Below are 19,101 nucleotides of genomic sequence, written 5' to 3'. Positions count from 1 at the left end.
GTGCTTACAATATTCATCTTAACAATTTTAAGCATTCATTTGTTGATATATAGATTAGAACATTTTTTATAGGTAATTCTGTAAAAAAGTAGAAAAAAAAAAGTTAAAAATTCCTGTTAGGTATATATAACATGCTGTGAAAATTGAAATACCTCATGAAATGCTTATTCCAATCCACAATTTAAATAAGTGTATTATAATTAAGATGAAAAAGTTTACATCAAAACTTTATCTTAAACAGAAAAAATTCCTTAGGGATTTAATTAAGAACATAAAATTATCATCTATGAGAAAAGGCACTTTGAAGTCTGTCTTCTGATCAAGTTTCTGTTTTAGGGCAATCTAAAATCATTCGTAACTATTTTAAAAATGTAGATCGAGAGATGATTTTCTTCCAGTGCATTTGAAATAGTTTGAAGTTTTATTATGAGCAATAAAAATATATATATCGATATTTTGGTCATTTTTTTTTTGTGTGCTTTGACCCCTTAACACCAAAACAATAATAACTTGTAAAACTTTTAATAAGTTTAGTCACCGATTTAAATATGTTTTATTTTAAAATATAACTTCATAAGGATATGTTATAGAATCACGTCATAATAAAGGAACAACTCTTATGGTTTTAAACTCTTAATTTAGAAAACAATCAAAATCCAAAACAGTGTAGAATAAAAGAAATAAATTTTTCAGGTCACATTTAAGTTTTGGATACAAAAATATTTTATAACGAAACAATAGAGGTGACACCACTTCACTTTCCTGTCCAATCCATCATCCAATAGAAATTATTTTGGAATCGTCCAATAGGAATAGTGATTGAATGATATTGGAACATTCATCTCAGTTGAACATCTCATTTTATGCTGATAACAGCTTAAAAAAAAGGGGGTATTAATGGGAAAATTGGATCTTACCATACGATTATCTGGTCAATCAAAATACAATTGAAAACTATGTTATCCCATTATGTTACATAGAGACTTCAGTTTGGTAAACAATGTTTGCAGCAGCATTTTTTTTTCTCACTATTATACCTGCCAATATGGATAGGGAAAAATCCAGTACACTGTTAAAAATTTCTTGGAAAAAATGGCTAAATAATAATCTGTTTAATTGTTATTTCACTCCATTTAAACAAAGCAGTCAAACAACCATAAATATAGAAGGTAATGAAACTATTAACAGTGAGAAAAATCATTTATTAACTATTTTTACCTAAAACGGTTAATTAAGAAGAATTTTGCTGTACCCACTCAGCCCACCTCATGAAGTCCTTGCAACTGCTTACAGATTATAGCCGAGAGAGCTGATCTCATGATTGACAGAACGGGGGTTCGAATCCCAGCGTTGACATTCCCTTTAACACACATGAAGTGTTCTGCACTCTCCAATACCCATTGTCTAACGAGCTCTATGCCCAGTTAATTTTCTATTTTAATGGTTTCGAAATCATGGTGGCTACAAACGGTTAAAAAACCGTATAGTTTTGTTTTCATGATTTTATAACCATACTAGTTGTAAACGGTTTCAAAACCGAAAAGGTGAAAATCTTCTTTACGGTTAATTGGATTGCTGCTGATTTTTTGACCGTAATTTAAGAATGAAATTTCTAACAGCGCAAATTTTACAAAATAAAATAAACTTCATGATAATTGCTGCATAATGCACTAAATATTTCACACAATTTCACAATTCAATTTTAGGTATTGTTATAATCATCAAATTAGAAAAACTGCACTACTTTCCAGTTATGATGGACATCAAGCATACTTGAAATATTGTGTATTATGTTTACTCGCAATTTCAAATATTAATAGGTATTTTAATTCATCCAAAAATAGTTAAAAGATGTTTTTAAAATTAATTTAAAGAGAGAGTTCTGAATTAAAGTAAACTGAGCATTCTTAGAACAAAACTAAGTTTTGAACTGATTTCTATAAATGAAGTTCGCTTCATTGTCTATTAGTAATACTTATTTCAATATTCAAGCAAGCAATAATCTGTGAAAAGATTATATTTAAATATCGATTTTAGGAAATATTCTAAAATGTACAAAAACCAGGAGAATTTTAATTGAACCGGTAGACCAGGAGAAACTGGCAAAATCCAGTAGAGTTGGCAGCTATGCATTACTATTAATTCTTAATGTGAAAAAAAAAAATCTGTCAACATTTGTCTTTAAGTTTTTTTTCCCTTTATTTTAGGAAAATTAGTTACTATTAGACGTGTAATATACTTTGAATTCTAAAAAAATATCTTTGTCCTAACGTCCTCTGAGTTAAAAAAGGATTTCTACCATCCTCCGAATTTGTTTTCGCCCATTTGAACAAAATTCAAAGCAAAGCTTAAAACATTTATACACAGAATTCATTTTGGATTAGTTATAAAAATGCCAGTGCAAAATCATGTTACGCTTTAGTTTTTTGAAGGAAAAATAAGAAATAATTTGTCATCAGTTTTGACGTTACTTTTCGACAGACCTTCCATACATATCTAGTTTAAAAATAAAATGACATATGTCTATAATAAGGAAGGAAATTTTGTTATTTTTATTTGAAAACATTTTTAAACGAACTGACATTTACAACAGAGCAATTTTCACTTTGCTTACCGATTGTATTATTTGAGAGATCTCGATTGAAAATCTTTTTTTGAAAAACTACTAACATTTGTATTAAAACTAGTTATATTTTAAAAACTACTAATATTAAAAAAATATTTCATTGCAGATACGTATAGTTTGTATTTAGAAAGCCTTTTTTTCTGCTTATTTTTTTTACTTCTTTTTTTTAGGGGGGAGGCATTAAAATTGGAAAATTAAGAGAAATTATAAAAAGGTTATAAAAGTTTCCCAAATTGTGCATGAAGTTGCATGTATAGAGAAGCCCTAATAAAGTAGAAGAACGCATAGAAAGCAAGACATTTAATAAGAATTAAAAATAATAATAATACGAATTCATAAATCATAGTTCAAAATAAGAAAAAGCTACAGTAACAAATTTAAAAAAAAAAAGTATTGATGAATATAAATCATAAAAAGAATCCTCGAAAAAGACTATACAAAATTGTATTCATTTAAAAGCAACACAATTGGGTACCCGCACTTCAAGAAGAAGAAGATCACTACTACCCACACATGTGACCTATGACGACAGCTGATAAGTAAACGCTTATAAGCAAAATGGTTAGTTAAAGTTGAGCTAAGTTTCACTACACAAGTCAGTTATGTACCGTGATATATTTTTGATTTGTGTACCTGGCAACTTCGATGCATAATTAGTTTGTTTATGTTCCATGTGGCTTCGTGCTTGTCTTTGTGTTAAGTAAGAAATATAGAGTGAAAGAATCGAAATCTTTGTGAAAAGAATATAGAATGTGTCATTGAAGGGAATTGATACTTGACGGGCTTGGCTTACTCGAAACAGAATGAAAAAAAAAACAGTTGCTAACGTAAACAAATGCCACATTCCAGTAATCAATTACTATAAAGATTGATTACTAAACAAATCTATTCATGTGTACTAAGGCATAGGACGGCATTGGACGTGGGAAGTAGAGGACCCAAACACAATATTTTTCCTAGTATTTTAAGAGAATAATTTCAACTTTCATCGAAAAATCTAATTCATTTGAAAAAAAATAAAAAAAATTAATAAAAAAAAAGGACAAAAATATTAAGAAGCAATAATTGGGGGTTGGTAAGCTGCTTAAACCCTTGGCATATCCATAACTAAGTTATCAGGCCAGGTTATAAAGGTTAAAGCGCAATAGATAGAAAATATTTTTAAGGTGTGTTCATACTTAAGTCATAAACTGATTTGATTAAGTTTGTTGTCTTGGATTTGCTTGATATGAGTAAGGCAACCACGTATTAAACTAGATAAACTCAAATATTATCATTCATTAAATATTGTGTTTTAAATAGCATTTTAATTTCATAAGTTTTCTAGAGTTTAATAACATTTATAGAATAACATTTCATATCTGAATTTCAGAAAAGGGTTAGAGAAAAAAATTTCCTAACTTTTTCTCTAAAGTTAAGAACCAATATTATTTGTTAATTACTCATGACAACTAGATAATTAATCTATATTATTAAATAAATAAAAAAAGAATGCTTTATATTAAGTATATTTTCGTTCTCGGATATTTTTGATCTCTTTGTAAGTTCATTCGTATAATATACTACACCGTGAATGAATTATATTATACCGTTACGGTATAACATAATCTATAGTGAATGAGCAAGAATGAAACCGATCGGTGAATGTGAACAACCGCAATAGTCTCTTTGGTCTGAAATATTTGTTTCGTGTGATTTGATATTCATTTATTCATTGATATCTCAAAATTTATTCGGCATTTTAATATTCGATTAGGATAGGTAAAGAAAGTATTAGGAATACATAACCTTACAAAAACATCAGGGATTCCTACCCAGTTCATCCTAATCGGATCTCAACGAATTAATATTCACCAAATATTCATCGGTCATTCAATTAATATTCACCGGTCGACTCATTTCGGTCACACGGCAGGAATCACTTTATTAAGAGGCTCAGTTGGCATTTATGCTAGAAAATATTCCTTTTTTTTTTCTTTTTTTTTTACTGGTATTTTCAGGAAATTTTTTTTTTTTTAATTTTAAAGTTTTAAAAAAATATAAATTTGCAAAAACTCTGCTTGCTTAGCCTAAAATCAATCAGTGAAAAATGCGAATTCTATTAACGCACATTTTCGAACACTATAATTTTTTGTGCATAATTTTATCAACCTTTACGTTTGCAAATTTTGCTTTCGAATAAAGCTTAATTTTTACAGTAATGGTCTGGTTATGACACAGACAAACGCAGTTCCGTGCTTGAGACACCCTTCGAAATGCACGCTTATTCAGCAAGACGTCTTATTTTCAGTCCAAATTTATTAACTAAACACTTTTCCTTGAACACTATCGTTACGGATCTAGACAGTTTTTGAGGTGCTGTTGTCCAATTCAAGTGAGTTTTAAATTTATAAATTTATAACACAAGTGTAATAAATTTACAGCACACGTGCAAAACAACTTTTTTTTAAAAAAAATGTATTCTAAGTGATTTTGGATGATATCAAATTACGAATTAATCATACATTCTTTAAAAACAGTTTGAATCAAATGCTATGTTTATTAAAACAGAGCTGTGTGTCTAGATTTAAGAAACATTATATATATATATATATATATATATATATATATATATATATATATATATATATATATATATATATATATATATATATATATATATATATATATATATATATATATATATATATATATATATACATTGATTATCCATTAACAAAATAGCATATATTAATCAAGTAAAAACAACACAAACATAAAAAAATATGAGAGATATAAAAGCAGCAATTATTCTATTACCAGTAATACTTGCAATTTAAAGTGCTTTCGGCAGACTGAATTAAATCTAATAATTAGGAACCAGAGAGTTCATATTGAAAACCAAATGAATAACTAAAAAAAAGGTGCAAATGACAACATCTACGAATACATGGTTTTAGTAATATTTGCATTTCAATTTCACATTTATATTTTGATTCTAATTTAGGATTAAACCTCGAATCATTTCATCTTCTGAAATACGGGACATTATATTTAAAAGGTCTTAACTCTGTCATCTTAATTGGAAAGGCTATATTTACTTCAAAATATTCGTGTTTATATTTTCAAATGTATTTTACCTAATAAATGATACATACGTTGTTTTAAAATATTACTCTAAACAGATTAGTTGAAGAACAAAAAAAGTACTTTGCAATGTTTCAAATGTACATTACTATTAAAGCAAAAAGTTTTGTCCCTTGTCTTCAATAAAACTCGTTATTAAAGGAAATTCTTTGAAAAGTTCTCCTCGTGAATACCCCCCCCCCTCTAAAATAAAGCGTCATGGTGGATTGCAATTATTGTGGGAATTATTTTTCATCGGTAAATTTCTTTTACTTTTAATATTTTGTTTAAATAACAACTGTATTAAACAAGATTGCTTTTTTCAATTCCTACTATTAGATCACACTCTCCCTCTATCTTGTTTAAATTTTCAGTGAATGAATAAAATACTTTTCTTTCATCCATTTAAGTTCAAATGCAATTTTTTTAAAACTTGTAGTGGATGATGTTAATACAGTTTTTTTTTAAATATTAATTCATTCATTAAATTAAATTCATTTAACTTTAGTTTTATAGGGGAGAAGAAGTTGTCATTATTTAATTAAAAGTAACTCAAATAAATTTTTTCTTAGTTGACCTAAATGGGAATTGATTTTAATTTTTAAAAAAAAATTTTTTTTTTATATATATATACGTTACTTGTTACTTCTGCAAATCAATAACATTTCTGTGGAAGCTAAGCTTTAGCACTCCACTATGAAAAACAATTTTACGGTGGATTCAATCAAGATATTTTATGTTTGTAGATTTATTAACTTTTGCAGTTTTTTAAAATTTGTGAAAACCAATCAAAATATTCTCTTTTTTCATTAAAATCAAATAATCTGCCACGAATTTATTATTTCTGCTTACGTAATCCTTTACTTACCATCATAATAAGGCTCCTATACTATCAGAGCTGACCTATCAAGCAATATTGGAGCAAAAAAGTTTGCAAATTAACGTTATGTTAGTATTGTGCTTATGTTAGCTCTTTGGAGCAAAAATAGATGATGAGTCGACCCGTATAAATTGGGTATACTATAGCCTCCGTCACAGATCGTGTTATTCCTACTAAATTTAACTAGTAAACAGCATTTTCTGCAAACCTGATTTCTAGCAACAAGTAAAAGCATCAAACGAAGTGTCTTGTTTATAAGTCGCTACTCGCCAGGTAGGAATTGTATTAGTCTAGTTCCTTTGGAAATAATTTATATTGTTGTTTTACCGAAGTTTATGAATTTAGTAAACATATTTAAAACTCAGTTTATTAATTAAACTAAAATTTAAATGTTATTCCTAGTAAGTGGAAGTAGTTGTGCTTTTTTCATATTATACCCAATTCAAGGGCTCTACATCATAAGTATTTCTCAAATTATTAAACGTTTTATTAGCTCGTGAAAACAAAAACTACAGTAAAAAATGATGCCATAAACTGAAAAAAAACCCAAAATAATAAACAAGTAATATAATTTTTTTTAAAAGTCAATTCCACCTTAGGTCTACAAAAGAAAACATTTATTTTAGTTATTTTTTCATAAATAATTAAAAAAATTTTCTCCCTTATGGAACTAAAATTAATTAATTCAATTTAATTAAGGAATTAACAGTTGAAAATACTGTATTAACATCATCCACTACAAGTTAAGAAAAAAAGTATTTGAACTTGAGTGGATGAATAAAAAAATATTTTACGAACGATTGAGAACGTGAACAAGATATATAAATAATGTGTGAACTAAATTAATGAGTTATTATTTTGTGCCATTCTCGTTAATGAACCAAAACTTTTATCCTATCAAAATAAAGATATCTGAGGCCAACTCTTGAGATTCAAAAGTTACTCCCAATAAAGCTGTTCTTAGCCATTTCGAAGGCTATATTAGTATATTTGGTACTTATTAAAACTGTACCCTAATACCAACAGTGCCTATTACTAAAATAAATGGCTCATTACTGGCACCATAATTTTTTTACGTTTCTCCTAAATGAGTTAGTACCTTAATTTTGATCCAACTTTGAGTTGAAGGTTAATAACTTTAAAACTAAGTTAACTGTCAATACACTTCAGATTTGTGTTATGAATCGTTCCTCTTTGGATCAACTTAAAATGTAAATCCTTATAGTTTCAAGGTTGACGTCTGCATTATTTGCATCGAAACCAATTCTATGTATGACGCATCCTCTTCAACCCATAATTTTGGACAGAGTGTAGTTTTTCTGACATTTGGAATATTTTTGGACCTTGAATTTAAGCATTCCTTGTAATGAACAGTCAAACCCCGTTATAGTGAACATGGTTTATAGTGAACTTCCGGATAGAGTGAATGCTGTACACATATAATATTATTTTTTGTGGATATGGAGAACCAAAAGAAGAGAGGAAATTGGATATTATGAACTTTTTTCTGTCTTCGATTGATTTTCTTTCTTCATTTTTCGGTCATTTTGAAATTTCTACACATACCGATTTTTAAAACCATCTGTTGAGGAATGGAATGTAGCCATAAGCATTTTTTTCCTTTCTTCTATCTCAGTTTTAAAAAAAAAAATTAATAATAAAAGATAAAAATTAACACATTTTTTGCTACTACATATTGTTTTTCAATCATTTTTGTATTTCTTTTGATGAGTCATTCATTCAAATTACGTGTCATAAAAGGGAGCAGTTCGGAAAAAGGAGTTAAAATTGTTGGAAAGAGTGAACTCTCGGTTATAGCGAACCGAAATTTCGGTCCCTCGAAGATTCACTATAGCGGGGGTTTGACTGCATGTGTTTGGTCAGTTGAAAGTGCAGAAGAGACAAAGAAATCCCCCCCTCAAGAATAATTCGTGTTCCGTACAGAGAGTAACAACAATAAGTGTGTGTTTTTGGAAAAGGGTGGCGGGAGAGGGGGAGAGAATAACATGGTGCGATAGATAATAAGGGGTAGAAAAAGAATCGCGTTGGTGACAATGGACTTGGTGACATCTCCCACAGTCAGGCCTTGTTACCGACACGCAATCCCAGTCGGTCACGATGATTTCTCTCTTCAGTTCAAAAAGTCGTTTCGATAAATGTTTGTTGTTTTTATTATTCATGTATTCCGTCCTTCTTCGTATTGAAGACTCACGCGAGACGATTGTCTGAAAATATACATTCGAATCTTTCCTTCCGTCCGAACAATTTGTTAAAATGAACATCTAATGGTACTTCAACGGCACGATAGATGGTCAATCACCTCAACCCCATCTTTCACTTCCATCATCAACTGTCTTTCTCCGAGTTTTTTACTTTGTGACATTTTAACGTTATAAATCCCCGCTCTATTCGAGATATAACGAACACTCGGTTGAAGTTCTTAAGTGGTCCCTACCGCTATTTAAATAATGATATTTCGCACGTTTATGGAGTACAATCAAGTAACCTTTTCAAGCAGTTACTTAAATGAATGTTAGTTCAAAAGTAGATAAAATGACGGAATAAGGTGTGGTTGGAAGTTGTATAATTGACTCATTGAAAACAGGATCATAATTGTTATAAAACTTTTATTTAGCATGTGTAGAACTCGAGATACGAAATTATATTCCATTCATAATAAGACTTTCCAAGTTAAATAATACATTTTGAATAATATTAACAAGGACAGGAGATAAATCCCCTCTGACCTGCCTGGTCAAAAACCGACTTAAAAAGTGATGCAATTATTCCCAACGGACAGTCAAGAGGGTAGGAAGGACAGTTTATCGACAGATACCCTTTGTAATCAATATGAATTTGAAAATACTTTGGCGAAAGCAAATCCCCCAGAAATCAGTATAACCATGTCACATTTTTGTAGTAAGAAATAAACAATAAAGAGTTAAAAATAGATTTTTGTTTTCAATTAGTCAGTGAATTAACGACTTTTAAATTAGTATTAAAATAAAAAGTTTGCCGTCGATAAGAAAAGAATAACATATTTTATATTTGCTTTTTATAAAATGTTATAAAAATTAAATCATTGATTTAATTTAATTAAATCTCGGTTAAGAATGATTAAAAAAAATTTAAGAGATTAAAGAAATTTCAAAAGCTAGGAAATATGCAATGTCTATTGTGGCATAACGGTATACAATTATGACTTTGATAAAAACACATATGTTGAAGTTGATGTATGTATGCGTTATTGAATTTGCTGCACAGAACTTATATCCTTATAAGGTATTATGGTGAATATTATTTAACACTTCAAGCAAAATTTGGTTATCAGGAGAAATTCTCCGCGATGTCGTTGTAAGGGAGGGTTTATATAGTTGATTAAGTTTTAATGAAATTATGCACTAAAGCAGTCATTATTTCTAACAATATGCCAAAGGTATTGAATACATTGCTAATAGTGAACTAATTTTTGTGGTACACTGTAACAGGAGTCTCCCCCCCCCACGTCTGCAGTTAGACATTCAAAAAAAAAAAAAAAAGATAAATAAACTGCTGTCAATCACACATAAAAATTTTATACAAATGCCCTTCAATTTTTTACCATTTATTATTTATCTGCTTAACATCCATTTAGATTTTACTTTGCCTGCATGGATTCGTGTGTTGAGAATAGTAAACATTTTAAAATAACACTCGACTTAAAAAATGGTATGTCAAGAAATGATGTTTACTTAGTAATATAAGATTTGATGAGATTTAAAATAATATAATAGGATTAAAGAAAAAGTACTATTAAATCCTCGGAGACGTGGTGGCTCAGGAAATAGAGTGTTCGCCTTCCGAGGAGGTGAATTGGGTTCAAATCTCAGCGACGGCTGGTCGATACGAATTTTCCTTCATTAAATATAAAATTAAGAAAAATTTTCCTTCATTAACGAAAAATTAGGGAAAAAAAAGCATCTTTCTTTTCTTTTCAGAATGAGGGATTTTGCTTTACAATTAACGTTCTCATTCAATTCCCAGGATAATTCTTTTATTATTATTGCTATTATGATTATTAATTATTCATTTAAATCGTAAGAATTAAAAAGCAAAACTTGAGAGTCCTCGCTGTTGTCATCCCTTAAAGATAAAAAGTGGTTAAATTGTTTACCATGGACTATGGTAAGTATGGTGGTAAGTAAGCTTACCACGGCTTTAGAAAGGGTTCAGTTACATAATTGTGATTAAGATAAATGTCGTAAATGCTCTCATTTTTCAGAAAAAATTTTCCTCAAATAGGTGTGAGTTTAGTTTTTATAAGTGCCTCTGCCTATATTTATCTTCATTTCATTTATATTATTATTGTCATAAATTTCTATTTTCATCCCCCGAAGTTCAAATGTCTGATAATCTTCTCGAAATGTGCCAATCATAAATCGAAGGCATTAATAATACAAAATATGATATTTGATACGTTGATGTTTGTTCAAATGAATATATGATTCTTAAATTACTTCCTTGTTAAAGTAATCTAATTATTAAAAGTAATTTTTAAAAGTAATTTTAATAATTGAAATCTAAATTATGAAAATATCATAGTAACATTTTTATTATTAATATGATAAATTATATTAATATATAATCCAAACTGGAGAAGTCTTATGCGTGATGTGTGCATTTTTATACAATTTAATTTGAATATTTATTGCAAAGCAATATAAACCTATTATTTTTTAATTTACTTCCAGACTGAATGTAACTTGAAACGTCTATGCTTAATACTGAAATGAAATCTAAATTATGAAACAGAACAAGATTTTAAGAAAAACTGCTGCTTGTTTGCTTAAGTTTTCGTTATTAGAAAAACGAAAAACTGAGATCTGATTTATTTATATTCTTTATTAATATGAATTATTTTTCTTCCCCATTTAATTTTTAATAAGGATTCCAAAAGTACATATTGAAAACTGAATAAATTATAAAGTAAACAATGTGCAGAAATATGTGCGGAAACACGAGCAAAAATATTTTTTAAATGTTCTGAATAAAATTAAACCCACCTCAGTTTTCAAGGCAATTTTAAAACTACATATCCCTATCAACAATAAATTGTACTAGATTATTTCCTCTTTCAAAAATAAATATTCTCAACAAAAATGCATTTTAATGCTTTTATTACAGAGAAAATTGAGACTTTTTCTTTGATAATGAAACACATTCCCTTAATGATGTGTGTCATGCAACTATTTATAAAATAAAATTGTTGCTGAAATTATGCTCCAAAAATAAAATTGTACATCAAGTTAAATTTTAAAAACAAATTATAAAATAATTTTAAAATTACTTAATGTACCTGAATCATAATCCCCACAACAAACTATAATGTTATTCTATAAAAATTGTCTTAAAAAAGACACACAAAAAATATATTTTTCCTACCAAAAATGGCTCCTTATTTAGTTCATTATCATTGGTATCAAAAGAACATTTTATGTAACTATGAAATATTATTTAAAATAGCGTTTACGAAAAACAAGGCAGTTCAATTAAATTTTTTTTTTAATATTTATTTTAATAACCGTATACATTTGCACCCGATAAATAGTTCATAAAATTTAAGACTTAAAAAAAATCTATGGAAATTTTGCCCCCCTTTAATATCATGCAGGCTAAATAGAAGGAATATTTTGCCACTCTTAATATAAATAGAAAGAAATATTTTGCCACTCTTTAATATCATGCAGACTAAATAGCATAGCTAAATAGAAATAAATAAATAAATTATTTTACCAAAATAATGTATGGAAAAAGTGATTAATCATAATTTTGACAACCCCTCAATGTGTACTTAATTCCGGAAGTGTAAAATTTTTATAAGGGAATGCAATGGAAGCTTTTGATATGGGCGATTCCGCCGTAGTTAGAAACGGCAGCCCGGAACAAAACCGCTCCATCTGCCAACGCGTGTATTATTTAGCCATTCCAAGTGACGTTATACGATTATACATAAAAAATTATGCATTAACATTTGAGCATTAATAAACAATGATCACACACCATGCTTTGCTTTTGAAAAAGAAAAGAAAAAAATCATTAAAGAGAAAACATAGTGGCAAATACAATGAGTAGCTTTTTTAAGAAAGATTTTAAACTGTGAAACTACCTAAAAATGATAATAAAAAAATAATAAAAAAATTTATTATACAAGCTTATATATAGCATCCCATACAATCAAATAAAGCAGTTTAAAAAAATAAATAAACAGCGCAACGATAAATAGTCAATGCATTAAGAATCAGTATCACATTTTAGAACTTAAAAGTTATTAACGATGAGCTATCTTTCTGAACAATTAATGTAATATTTAACTGAATGAAAGGAGAAAGAACAACAAATTTAAGTCTTTTTTGGTGGAATTCGAAGAAAAAAGGACATATAATTATGTTTTGCAATCACATAATTAAACTTGAATACGCATACACTGTAAAAAAATTTGTTGTATAGTTGGCCACCCGTTTTAGTGTTGGGGTAAATTAAATACATTTTTAAGTGCAGAACTGAAGTTATGGTGTAAAAAATTGCATAAAATTGACAAAATAGCAATTGTTTCAAAAGAACTAGTGCGAATAAATTACTAAACATTTGCTTTTCTTTCTTCTTTTCTTAAAATAAAATGATTTCGCTAGGAAGCCATAAGTGGAATCTAATGTGCATGTGTATAAACAAATAAATAAATAAAACAGTGAGAAAGTAAATAAAAAAGATGATAAATTTTAGCTTACTTCAACCCCAAGAATGTTATACACCGAAATATTTACACATTGTCTTTCAAACTATTTCAATATCTGATTCAACAATTTCCATTAGAAAGAAAGAACAAAATAATAAGTAGGCTCAGAAGGACTCTAGTTAGAAGGTTTATTTTTGAAAATTAATATTATAATTAAAAATTCTTTTAAATCCTTGAAAAGGATTTTATTTTTCAACTTTTCATGTTAGAACAGGAGAGCATAACACCCAATGAAAAGAACTGTTGAACATGATTTGCTGCCATAAAAATGTGTGTTCATTATCAGCCATCATTTAAAAGTCGTTCATACCCTTAAGATAAAAATATATCTGCCAACATGGATAGGAAAATATCCAGTAGATTTTATGAACTAATACAAGTCTGGTGATAATTGTTGCCTAATGTTCGAAATATTTTACACATAGGGAATTTTATAGTCATCAAAATAGAAAAACTGTTTCCGGTTAGAATGGACATTAAATGAACTTAACTGTATTATGCTTACTGATAATTTTGAATAGGAAGGCATTTAATGCATCACCGATATTTAAGTTTATTTGAGAAGGGTGTTCTGAATAAAAATAAAATGAACATTTTATGACAAAAGTTTTAAACTCATTTTTATAAATGAGACTAATTTTATTATATATAATACTTATTTTAATATAAGACTCATTTATATATAATAATTTTTTTACATATAATAATTTATATATATAATACTTATTTTAATAGAATAAGCAAGCAATAATCTGTGCAAAAATTCTACTTCAAAAGGGATCTTTTAAGAAACTTACTCAAATTTAGGGAATTTTCTGAAATGTACAAAAAACCAGGAGAATTTTTATTAAACCAGTAGAGGAAGAGAAACAGGAAAAATCCAGCAGAGGAGTTGGCGTGTGTGTAAAAAATGAGGGACCTGAAATATTCATCGTGAATGACAAAATCTTATTTGAAACTCCTTTTCGTCAAGATATTTTATTTCTTCTTTCCGTATATACCAAGTTCCCGATAATGTTGTTACACGAAGAGAATATTTTACAGTGTTTCGAAGAAAGACTTTTTTCCCCATCGAAGATCTGCATGGCTCAATTCTACAAAACCCCCATTGAACAAAGAAAATTGCATTTTAATAAAAAAAGAACTTTTTTGCATTCTTTGCAGAGAAATTACAATTTCAAAAGCAAGGGAAACCAAATTTTATAAATTTGTTGTTAACTCTAAAAAAATTAAATCCCCCACCCCCCCTGTAAATAATAAGTGCCCAAATGCATATTTTTGTGTTTTAAATTATTTGCATCTAACAGTTATTTTAAAGCAGAGTTGGCAAGTTTTAAGACAGAATGGATTAATCCACGGTTTAAACCTTCCTGTCAAAAAACCCTTTATTCAAATTATGTCACAATTTAAAAAAAAATATTCTGAAAATAAAAGGTTAACTTTTGAATAAGAAATAAAATGAAGAGAATTTTTTTTGTTTTATTAAAAGAGTTTATTATTATTTTTAATATCGCATAATTTATCCTTATGCAAAAACGTAATTTATCAGTATTAAAAGCATATTTATTCATATTTGAAGGATGTATTCACTTTTGTTGTTCAATGAATTGTGAAGCTTCTAAAGTTGCACATTTTTTCCCTATTATATTATTTTCCTATTATATATAAGTTAAAGCTAATTGTATAAAAAGTATCATATATGTATTAATATATGTAATTAATATGCTTACAATGGTTACACATATAGAATTTTTGTCTTTTTACCAAAGTTCAAGGTTTGGGGCCAGTTTAGGACGGCTTAGGACAATTTTAGTCAGCTTAAGACCACGCATCCTGTCCAAAACCAGCTTAGGGTGCCCAATACCCTGTTTTAAAGCATTTAATTATTGATGTGTTTCAAATTAATATCGCAGCCAAGTTTAAAGACATGTGAAATGATCTGACACTAAATTTCATAAAAAGCAAAGCGTTTCAAGGTTTGCAATATCTCTCTTATTTTTATTCAGACAGATTTAAAAACTATCTTCTGAGTGGGGTAAAGGAGATGTTTTTCAAGTTGCTTTTCAGACATAACAGGAGACAAACCCTCCTGTTACGTCAGCAAATCCCTTCGGAATCAGAAACAGGAGCTTTTGACGGAGATTAAACCGTCTAGCCTCTCTCGCTCCTGAAACTGACAACTAAATCTCATTCAACAGACTTTGTAAAAACAATAACGAACGTCTAACGAAATAAATAGGTTTTTTTCTTCTGCTCCGTTTTACATATTTTTTTTATTCAATTTTGCATTAACCCAATCGCCCCATTTCAATAAATATTTTTTTATTCACACTGTGACGTATATTTTTCGCTAATTTTATTTTTTCGTTTTTGTCAAGGGCTCTGAAGACACCCAAAAATGAATAATAATTCAATTGGAGAAAACACTTTCGGTTGAAAATTTTTTAAACTATTGCATTTTTTTAAACTTAAAACGGTTATTGGCAAAGGAAATTTTTTGAAAACGTATGATTATTCCTTTTGAGATTTATCATTATGTTTTTATGATGGATTAAAGTTACAAGTCAGAAAATAAAAATATAGATATGCATACTGCAGTATCAGCCATTGCCATATAAACTTCTCATTGAATCCGTTTATTTGAAATAAGAACCATTAAAAATAACCAATTTATAATTCTCCAAAACAGCATGTTTACTTTTGAGTGAGTGCTTTCATTTTCTCATTCATTTTTTAAGGCTTAATTTGAAAATGAATGTTAATTTTTCAACTTTTATTTTATATCCCGTAATACAAAAAATTATTTTATGATTCCTTTTCAGAAGATTAAAAATTTCATAAATGATATTTTTATTATATCCTAATATTAGGGATTTGATTATAATTTTTTTGTGTTCTTTGATTTTATGAGTCTTGAAAACATTCTTTTAGTATTTTTAAAATTTAACTATAATACTTTTAAAATAAGATACATTAAAAATAATTATTTGAAATAAAATTCATTAAAAATAACCAATTTACAATTCTTGAAAACAACATGTTCACTTCTCAGTGAGTGCTTCCATTTTCTCATTCATTTCTTAAGCTTTATTTTAAGAAATAAATGCTAAGTTTTCAATTTTTTTAAAAAATTTTATATCCCATAAGAAATTACGTTTTGAGTTTTTTTAAAAAATTTTATATCCCATAAGAAATTACGTTTTGAGTCTTTTCAAAAATTTGATAAACGATATTTTTAATGGATCCAAATGCACTGATGTAAGAAATGAATCGAATTTGCAGACTGGGTCGACTATCTGTAGGACTACTAGACTGATTTTTATGAAATTTAATATGTGTTCATGTATTGATACAATACAAAACAAATAACCCTTCAACAATTGTAATACTTACGCGTGATAGTGCGTAACGCACGTTGGAGTCGGAAGGTATGGAATTGCTTACATGAAATGATAAACTGCCTTATTTCAAGTATGAAATCATGCTGCAAGGCCTGTATATCTGTATCATCTACCCCCTATTGAACCATTTTTTGTTTAGTTTATCCTGCAACCGTTGTTTCATACCTTCCGAACCCATCGAGTGTTATACACGCTCATGCATATGTAATACAATTGTTGAATGGTTATTTATTTTGTATTGTATCACATATTAAATTTCATTAAAATCAGTCCAGAGAAAATCCAGCCTGTCTGCTTCATTTCTTACACCATTGTATTTAGGGTTTCAGCAATGAATTTGTTTTGGAATCTTTGATTTAAGCCAATATGAGTTTTGAAAGCATTTTTTTTAAGTTAGTGAAATTTTCATTAAATATTTTTCCCTTTCATTATTATTAAAAAAAATCCTGTATAAAACAATATTTAAAAGCTGCTTTATTCACTACTTGGTGAGAAATGAATGTAACTCTAGTCTACGTAGTTATGGATTCATAGAGTTAATCAGGGCGTTTTAAAAACCGAAATCATCAGAGAAAGAGATCATCCCTCATTCTATGGTTTTTATTGAAAGAAAAACACATTTTTTTTATAAAAACAAAGAACTGTATTGTAAGAAAAAAGCATGCGATTTTTAATATTTTAAAATAAATTAAAGCTATCTATCGATGCCGGGAAAATAACTGCGCTGAAACAAAAATTATTACAGTCTTTAGTTTCATTTTCTAATAAAGTGGATAAATAATTAAAAAAGAATAGTTGACATTTTTTTTCTTCCGGATAATTGATAAGTAGGAATCTATGCGAAATATTACCAAAAAAGAAAATGATAATAAATAATGCCAATCGCCAGATTGCCCAAGAAAGTCATTTTGACTGGTTTTTAATTTCAATTAGAAAAACAATGATGTATATGTAATGAAAAAATTTCTTAGAATTTTGTTGACTTTTTGTACAACATATAATTTTTCTAGTGCTAATATTTACTAATAACGTGTTATATAACTGTAAATAATATAAAAAATAATTTTCAAATTTTTTTTTCTTCACATTAGTAATTCTTTCACTCATTTTAACTGCTTTTGGGTAATATAGGCATAGGTCTTTCTAGCGTTAAAAAAAATGAATAGTTTCGTTTTAAATTGATAGTGTCCCCATCCCTTTTGTGTTTAGGACAAATTCTGCAAAACCAAAATTTCAGGCAATTTCGCAATTTTTGAAAAACTTATTATCGCATTATATTTTTAAGTGTGTCATATTGTCATTTAAAAAGAATGACATAAAACTGCAATAGTGTAGAAACTAACAGATTGCGCAATACCACGCATGTAGAAATATTGAGTGAATTTTCGGTGGCTACACCCTTTAAATATTCAGTTTAACATTTAAGACGAATCGGGGAAAAAAATAAAAATTGTGTCACATGGATTTCGTGTTTTACAATACATTCAAAAAGACATTTTGACATATAAGAGTTTGCATGAAATTAACACTGGAATAGACAAAAAGTGAATATTTAAAGCGAACATACCAGTAATGTTTAACAGTTTTCAATATTTTCTTCTCTCACTTCGCACCATAAAAGATGATATCAAAATAGAAATCGTCTTTCGAGTGGATAAAAAACAAATCCTGTGTAAAAAAACAGTGGATAAAAATCTAATCCTCAGTCGATGTCCTCACACCAGCGTTTTCATCCCAGTCACTGATATCCCTGAGACTCGCGGAAGAGCGACCGTATCCTCGCCCTCACTGCGCATGCGTCTTTCGAAACTGGCTCCGCCTTTGCCTTCTGAGGGTCCAATGAGGTGGTGAGTAGGCGGATACCATTTGTTCGGTAAAGTACCAACGAAGGTTGAAATGCGTCAGGAATGGTAGCTGAACATTGACATCTGCCATTGGAGGGACCTTTCTTTTTTTATTTATTTGAAAGAAGAATAAATAACAGAAAGGGAGTAATCCTCTTCTGGTAAACAATGTTGCGTAACATCTTTATTGTTTGTTGTTTATTTACAATGGTGAGGGCTGTTGACCGAACTTTCTGTTTTTCCGCATTAACATGAAAACTATATAATTTCAGCAGTTTAAACATTTTTTTTTTCAAAATGAATCTCCTTATAAGGACATTTATTTAGAATCATTTTTGTAGTTTTATGTCATTATTAACTAGCGCTGACATTATAATTTTAAAATAGTGTTGAACACACATAAAAAACAGACCCACTAAAGAGTTTCTGTGCATAATCAGGTTGCTATTAGTCATTTGATTAATAATATTTTA

At 28.5% G+C, this 19,101-nt stretch overlaps 1 protein-coding gene across 1 annotated transcript in view; it reads right to left on the bottom strand.

Moving 5' to 3' along the window:
• Nucleotides 1–18,510, bottom strand: part of LOC107457189 (homeobox protein OTX2-A-like) — a 45,770-nt gene extending 27,260 nt beyond the window's left edge. The window contains 1 exon segment of the mRNA NM_001323839.1: nt 18,352–18,510. The gene's annotated coding sequence lies outside the window, so the exon portion shown is untranslated.
• Between the last annotated feature and the right edge of the window lie 591 nt (nt 18,511–19,101).

The sequence above is a fragment of the Parasteatoda tepidariorum genome, chromosome 3, assembly GCF_982258835.1.
Source record: "Parasteatoda tepidariorum strain Cologne lab strain chromosome 3, Ptep-v5.0, whole genome shotgun sequence".
Classification (NCBI taxonomy): domain Eukaryota; kingdom Metazoa; phylum Arthropoda; class Arachnida; order Araneae; family Theridiidae; genus Parasteatoda; species Parasteatoda tepidariorum.
The sequence above is the reverse complement of the archived record's forward strand: the minus strand, read 5'-3'. Positions and strand labels throughout refer to the sequence as shown.